Below are 7,530 nucleotides of genomic sequence, written 5' to 3' on the forward strand. Positions count from 1 at the left end.
GCCTTTTCTGAAACCAGCTTGAACATCTGGAAGTTCATGGTTCACAGTTCAGTGGAGTCCAGGTTCGGTGTTAGCAATTTTTAAGGGTTTTCTCTTTGCAGGCATACCAGCACCAGAGACTTGAGGAAGTGGGACATTTGTAAGTCCTCTGGCCCAGGGATAGAGCTAAGTATCTCATGGGAAGTTGAGTTTGGCTACAGACTCTTCTGGGAGAAGGAGAAACATCTAATGTTATTTGGGATGGTGTCCAGAATATATAGTCTGAGATCCAGGGCCATTTTTGTTCAGTTCTGTCCCAGGCTGTCTAGAAGGTATGAGCAACAGTCAACCTGTGCTCACTAAGTCCATGGATGGTTTCAGAGAAACTCCTGGTGTGTCATCCACAGTCACTGTCCCTTATTCTGAACCTGCACAGGTCCTGTGTCTTGGCTGTACTGGTTCAGGGGGAAGTTGGTACTCAATGGGTTAGGTCAGGGCTAGTGGGTGGAGGCAGCCTTGTGTGTAAGGGCCTCTGGGACCTGAGTTGTTGGCAGGCTGAGGAGCAGAATTCAGCCAGGCATGCACCTCCGAGCACTGACTAGAGTCTGGGACACCTTCTGGGGAAAGATTAGCTCAGAAATCAAGGCCCTTTATCTTCAGTGATAGGTAGTATAGGAATTTTCTGTTTGTTTCAGGTGGAAATTGAGTCATCCTCACATCCAGAAAATGTTTATTCAGCACGCAGTCTCTGAAGGGCTGTGGGAAGCCTGAGAACACTGGTGAAAAAGACTGTCCTGGTCCTTGGGCTCCATTTTCTAATGGAAGCCACAGGCCCCATATGCCTCCATAAAAGACCAAAGTCTCCAGGGAGGGGGCTATCAGTCTTGCTGCTCTCCTGTATTTTCATCACATGATCTGGCTGTGACACTGGGCTCTGTCCACATTCCCTGGATCCTGCTGGCCCTGGTCTCCTGGCCTCACCCCTTTTCTGCCTCCCTGCATATGGGACTTCTCTATACCCCTCCTGATGGTTGGTGGAGTCTTGATCTAAGTGGATGGCTTACCTGGAACTCACTGCGGCTGACTCTGCTCATCAGTTTTGCCTTCAGGCTCCCGTTGTCAAAGTCCATCCTCTTAGGCCCTGTCCATGGGACCCACCGTCCCTCCTACTCACATCTACGTCTGGACACTGTTGGACGTGGCCTGTTGGTGGTCAGTTTTGCCCTCCTCAGTCCTGTTGGCTCCGACCCTCTATGCTGAGATCTCAGCCTTACTTGAACCCCTGGAGATATGTAAAGAGGGATCTCGGGAAAACCTAGGCAGACAATGAACTCACTTCTTCCCTTGTATCCTGCTCTCTCAGACTGTCAGTTCCTGGTAAATTTTTATTCATGAGAATCTCAATTTTTTTTCTTTTTAAATTAACCTTAAGGCCATTGCATTGGCCATGTCTCACATCCCTAGTGTTGGACCAGTCTCCTCCCAGTTTACACCTGCCTTGGCCTCTGTAAGGGGCAGAGACCCTGGCCACAGGCTTCCCAGCTACAGCTCTTTCTACTGAAGCAGCCCGTCCCCCTGCTGGTAGTCAGGTCTACCTGCCTCCTGAAGGTCATCCTGAAGTCCTCCTCCTGGAGGCCTTCCTCCTTTATTTCAGCTTGACACATGCTGCCCTTTACTTCTCTTTGAAAGAAAATGCCTCTTAACTCCTCTGTACTGTAGCTATACATACACCCACACTGCAACAGTTTCTGCTTCTAGAAGTCTCCCCACTAGAGTTTGAACTCCTTTAGAACAGTGACTTTGCCTTTTGTCTTTGTATCTCAGTGGTGCTGCGCACAGTAGATTCTCACTGTTGACTGATGGCTGAATGGTGAGGAAAGCACTAACATCAGTTTGGTGTTCAGCCACCAGGTGGCACTAGTGCTCAGTAGACAGGGTAGAAAGATGCTTTGAGGTAGGCTTGGATGCTGGTTGGAGGGTCATGGAGTCAATCCTTTTCTCTTCCTGAAGTACTGCTTGATCTTCTCAGGGAACTATTCCTAAATCCCATATACTAGATGACTTAAACAACAGAAATTAATTTTCTTATAGTCCTGAAGGTTGTGAAGTCCAAGATCAAGGTTGAAGATCAAGGTTGATCAGGTTGATGCTCTTCCTGGCGAGGGCCCTCTTCTTGGCTTGCTGTCTCCTTACATGGTGTGGAGGGAAAGTTCTGACGTCTCTTCCTCTTCTAATAAGGGAACTAATCCTGTCCTGGGGGCTCCACCCTCATGATTTGATCATAAAATAAACACTCCCTAAAGGGCCAGTTCCTAAAAACCCAGCATTGGGGATTAGGGTTTCCAAATATGAATTTTGTGGGTATACAAATATTCAGCTCTTAACATTGACCTCAGAGACTTATAGGTGTGGTTAGAACTAGAGACCAGGAGAGAAGATAGGTGTGGTTAGAACTAGAGACTGGGAGAAGGTGTCCAGTATATTGGTGGACCATCAGTTCAGATGCAAAAACATATCTCAGGACCTTGTGATTAGGGCCTAAGTCCCTGGACAATATTATCCCACGTTAGAGGTCAGTGGTGATGTTCCTATGCAGGAGAAGTCCATATTCGTGATTATAGTGGGGAGAATTTGGGCTAAAATTTAGACCCTTGTGGGACACAGTTTAGGACTGAGAGTGGAGTGGGTACCATTGGGAATGGGGAACCCTTGAGAATTCTGTGTCTTTCATCGGAGCTCTTGATCCAGATAAGAAACTTCTGAGTGAAAAACAGCTTCAGAGAAGAGAGTGGTATTCTGCCCCAACCCTTGCGACAGACTCTTAGAAGTAAAGGCAGGTGTCTTGCAGGTAGGGAGTACATGGGTCACGGGATTTTCCTTGAAGTAGAATTTATTCATGGGGAGAAATGTCAGACTCTGGAGAAACTATTTGTTCCCTGGAAGGTCGACTGATTTGAAAGACTAAGAGAAGACTGCACATTAACAGCAAGTCCAGTTTCCATGTCAGATCTCTGTTACCTTTTCCATGATCACTTTCTCCCCTCTGAGAGCTGGTTTTCTTTTCTGCAGAGTGGAGATTAGTCACCACTGCCTCTCAGGTCAGTTTGGAGACAGCCCGAGACGAATGATGTGCAGTGTTTGGAACCTGTAGGACACCTACTGCCTCCTTCTCATCCTGAGCACTCACAACTGAGCACCTGCCTGCTGGGGTTGTGAATCTGACCTTCTTCCCCACTGTGTGAGCCTGGTCAGTTTATTCAGCCTCAGGGCACCTCATGATCCTAATGAGGATTCTCATGATCCTAATGAGGATTTTAACATGACAGACTTCATCTATTTATTGTAAGGATTAAGTGAACGATGTATCACTCAATGCCTGATATAAATAGTCAACAAATAACACTTACTTAAAAACAATCTATCATATAAGAAACGAATTGTCAGTCCAGGTTCGATGCAGGATGCAGGATACAGGATGCTTGGGGCTGGTGCACTGGGATGACCCAGAGGGATGGTACAGGGAGGGAGGTGGGAGGGGGGTTCAGGATTGGGAACACGTGTATACCCGTGGCGGATTCATGTTGATGTATGGCAAAACCAATACAATATTGTAAAGTAATTAGCCTCCAATTAAAAAAAAACAAACAAACTAACATTTATTAGTTTAATTTAAAAAAGTGACACAAAGAAAACAAATTGCGCAATAAAGATCATGTGATAATACACATATGATTAAAAAGTTTAATTCACTGTTTGTAGAAAGCGTATCCTTTTCACCTTTGATTCCCATAGCCACTCTCCTCAGGGGTAACCTCTCTTGTTTCTTGCAAATAGTAACTATTGCCTTTCATCAAGTCTATAATTGTATGGATATTTTAATACCTTAATATTTTAGTGTAGAACTATGTAACATTGATTTAAAGTTGTACATCAAATTCAAAAGTGTTATATATAGAAAGCACTGTGTGTGAGGTTCTTGACATGCAGAACACCATCCCTTCCCTCCTCTGAACCACAAATAGCAGTGGACTACAGCCTCCTTCCTGGTCTTCTCCTGGGACTTAGTTCAAGCTCCTTCCCTTTGGAGGTTCTGATGGAAGTACAGGAATGCCTTCCTAGAAAAATATACACCCTTGCCCAACAGCACAAGAAAGGAATAATCTGAAAATTGAGAAAAGATCACAGAAGTGAAGATAACAACTCAAAGAAAGAAAATAAAAATTGTTACAAGGTACTACCTCCGGCAGAAGGTCATGGTCAAAATCAAGTCATGTCATGTTAATGGTTGAGATAATGAAAATAGCACTTTCCCTCTGTGATCTTCCTTCAAAAACCTTTTAACTGCAGTCTGGTTGTGAGAGAACCATCATACAAATCACAAACACAAGGCGTTCCACAAAATGTCAATATCTGATTGCAAAGGTACAAACTTTTAGTTGCAGATACTTGAAATCTGCTATGAGAGTAAATCTTAAGTGTTTTCCCTGAAAGCAAACCAAAAAAAGAAGAAAAAAAAGTGAGGTAAGGAATATGCTAGTTAGATATAGAACAAACAAAATCCAAAATTATGTCAAGAGAAGAAATCATAAAGATCAGAGTAGAAATAAATGAAATAGAGACTAAAAGAATAGATCGGTGAAACTAAGAATGGGCAACATTGGCAGTGGACTCCCAGTGAGGCTCACCCGAAGAAATTCTCTTCCCACTTACCACCAAATTCTATTTTTGTGTGCCTTAGGATAGGTGAGAGATTGAGTTTGAAAACCAGTTTTCAGACCTCTTTGCGAACTCGACTTCTGGAGTTTTATCTCAAGAGATTTGATTATACCCTCCAAGGGATATAGGATTTGTGAAGGATCTGATGATGTATGTGAAGGACACTTGGTGTGAATTAAGCTGTGTGGCACAGGCATGGGATATGGATGGTAGAAGGAGCTGAGAGACTCTGGCTGGCTTTCATTCTCTTAAAAAAAAAGAGATTTTGTATCACTTTCTTATTATTTGATTTTGGCAAGCAATTATACCACTTGAAGCTTCAATTTTTTGGCTGTAAAATGCAGTTTCATCCCACTTGGTTTCTCAGAAACTACATAATGGATGTGTAGCATGCTCTACAAATGCACTAATGAACTCTTTTTCTCTCCAAATCTTGGCCAAATAACCATCCATCACACCAAGCTTGTGCAAAACTGCCCCGGAGTGCAGGGCCACGGGGGTCACGGAGGACCTGAAGGTGACCTGGGTGAGTAAGCGCTTCCCCAGGGAACTGGAGCAGAAAGTGAAATGGGGGCCAGCCCCCTCCTGGGCTCTCCCTGTGAGCTGGCCTCTGAGTTGTCCTGACTCCAACCTCACCTGTGTGATCAGTAATCAGATGGAATAGAAAACTGTCACCTGAGATCTTGGAGAAGTCTGTTGGGATGCAGAGAGTGCTCAGAGAAGTGAGTGTGTTAGACTCCTGGGATACTTTTCCCCTTGGAGATTGGGGTGTGGTGTGTAGGGCTCTCCACCCTAGGAAATGTGATGCCAACATTAGTTGGGGGAAAAGACAATGAAAGTTTGCTTGTGATCCAGGAAACTATGGAAGTGTGGACACATGATGCCAAGTGTGCTCAAAGGGTCCAGGCATCTTTATTTTTGCGAGTTCGATTGGTGATTGTGAACAATTTTCTATTTTAAGCCAAATTTTCACTTTTCTTGTATGGTCTAGACGGGTCTAGAGATATTTAGGCTGATTTCAATAAAAGTACTGGAAATTACTTTGAACGATCTTTCAATAAAGATACTGATATTGAGCACAATAAAAAGTAGAGTCTGAGAAAAAAATACTTTAGATTCCAAGATTGTAAGTCTGGTATTGACATAGATATAGTTTTATCTATCAGAAACAGAACTCTAATCATGTCACTGCTCTGCTCAAAACTTGTGATAGTTGATGGTTTGTCTAGTAACAGTTATAAAAATCTGATAATATAAAGAAAGAGACATACCCCAGAAGATAACCACTGCTGACTTCTTGACACATCAACATTTAGATATTCTTTATAACACAAAAATACATATAAATATATATACATTTATATCTATAATTGTAGAGTAATACTGCACATGTAATTATAAAACATTTAATATTTCATGCACACCTTCCAATTTAAATATATAAAAATGAGCTTTAATATTTTTATGAATTAAATAGTATCTTGTAGATAGATTATACATTATAAGTCAGTTTAATTAGTGGTCAAGATCAGTGACCTCTGAATCTGACTCCAACTTTGGACTACAACTCTGCCCATGTATTGGCTACCTGATCCAGGGAAAGTGCATTAACTTCTCAGTGTTGCAATTTCCTGGGAATAATGAAGACATCTTTAAACTAGCATTTCCAGGTTACTCTTTGAGACCTGATTCACATGTTTGTCTTTAAAGAACAGCCTGGAGTGAATGAGTGCTATGGATAAAATAGAGCAAGGAGTGAGGAGGATGCCAGAAGGAGGGTGCAGTATTAAATAGGGCAGAGGGGAAGATACAATATGTGCAAACCCCCAAAGAAAGTGAGGGAATGACACATATAGATGCATGGAAGAAGCGAATTCCATGGAAAAGTAAAGACTCTGAGGCATGAGCCTGCCTGTTTTATTGAAGGCATAGCAAAAAAGCCAGTGCACAAAATAGACTAAGGAAAGAAGGGAGCATGGGAGGTGAGGTCAGATGGTGCAGGGTCCCTCAGGGAAGGTGGAAGTGATGGAGGAGTACTGAGCTAGAGTGATTTAATACAATTTGTATTTAAAAGAGGGCTTCCCAGGTGGTGCTAGAGATAAAGAACCCACCTGCCAATGCAGGAGACATAAAGAGACTCTGGTTTGATCCCTGGTTCCGGAAGATCCCCTGGAGGAAGGCAATGTTACCCATTCCAGTATTCTTGTCTGGAGAATCCCTTGGACAGAGGAACCTGACGGGCTACAGTCCACAGGGTCACAAACAGTCAGACAAGACTGAAGCAACTTAACAGGCAAGCATGCCTATTTGAAATGATTGCTCTGGACACACATTTGTAAATAGACTCTGAGGAGCCAAGAATAGAAACAGAGACAGTGAGGCTATTACAATTGTCAGATGGGAGATGATAGTCATATTGAATCAGGGAAGTGGTGACAGGATTATGTGTATGTGTGTATGTATACATATACATACATATATAATATAATTGTTCAGTTATTAAGTCATCCAACTCTTGCGGCCCTGTGGAATGCAGCATGCCCAGCTTCTCTGTCCTTCACTATCTCTCGGGGTTTGCCCAAATTCATGTCCATTGAGGCAGTGATGCCATCCAACCATCTCATCTTTTGTCGCCCCCTTCTCCTCCTGTCCTGTCTTTCCCAGCATCAGGGTCTTTTCCAGTGAGTCAGCTCTTTGCATCACATAGTGAAGTATTAGAGCTTTGGCATAAGTCCTTCCAATAAATAGTCAGGGTTGCTTTCCTTTAGGATTGACCAGTTTGATCTCCTTGCTCTCAAGGCTCTCAAGAGGCTTCTCCAGCATTATATACATTAA

This window comes from Bos grunniens, chromosome 3 (genome assembly GCF_055505025.1).
Source record: "Bos grunniens cultivar Pamir isolate PY7600 chromosome 3, Bosgru_T2T1.0, whole genome shotgun sequence".
Taxonomy (NCBI): Eukaryota; Metazoa; Chordata; class Mammalia; order Artiodactyla; family Bovidae; genus Bos; species Bos grunniens.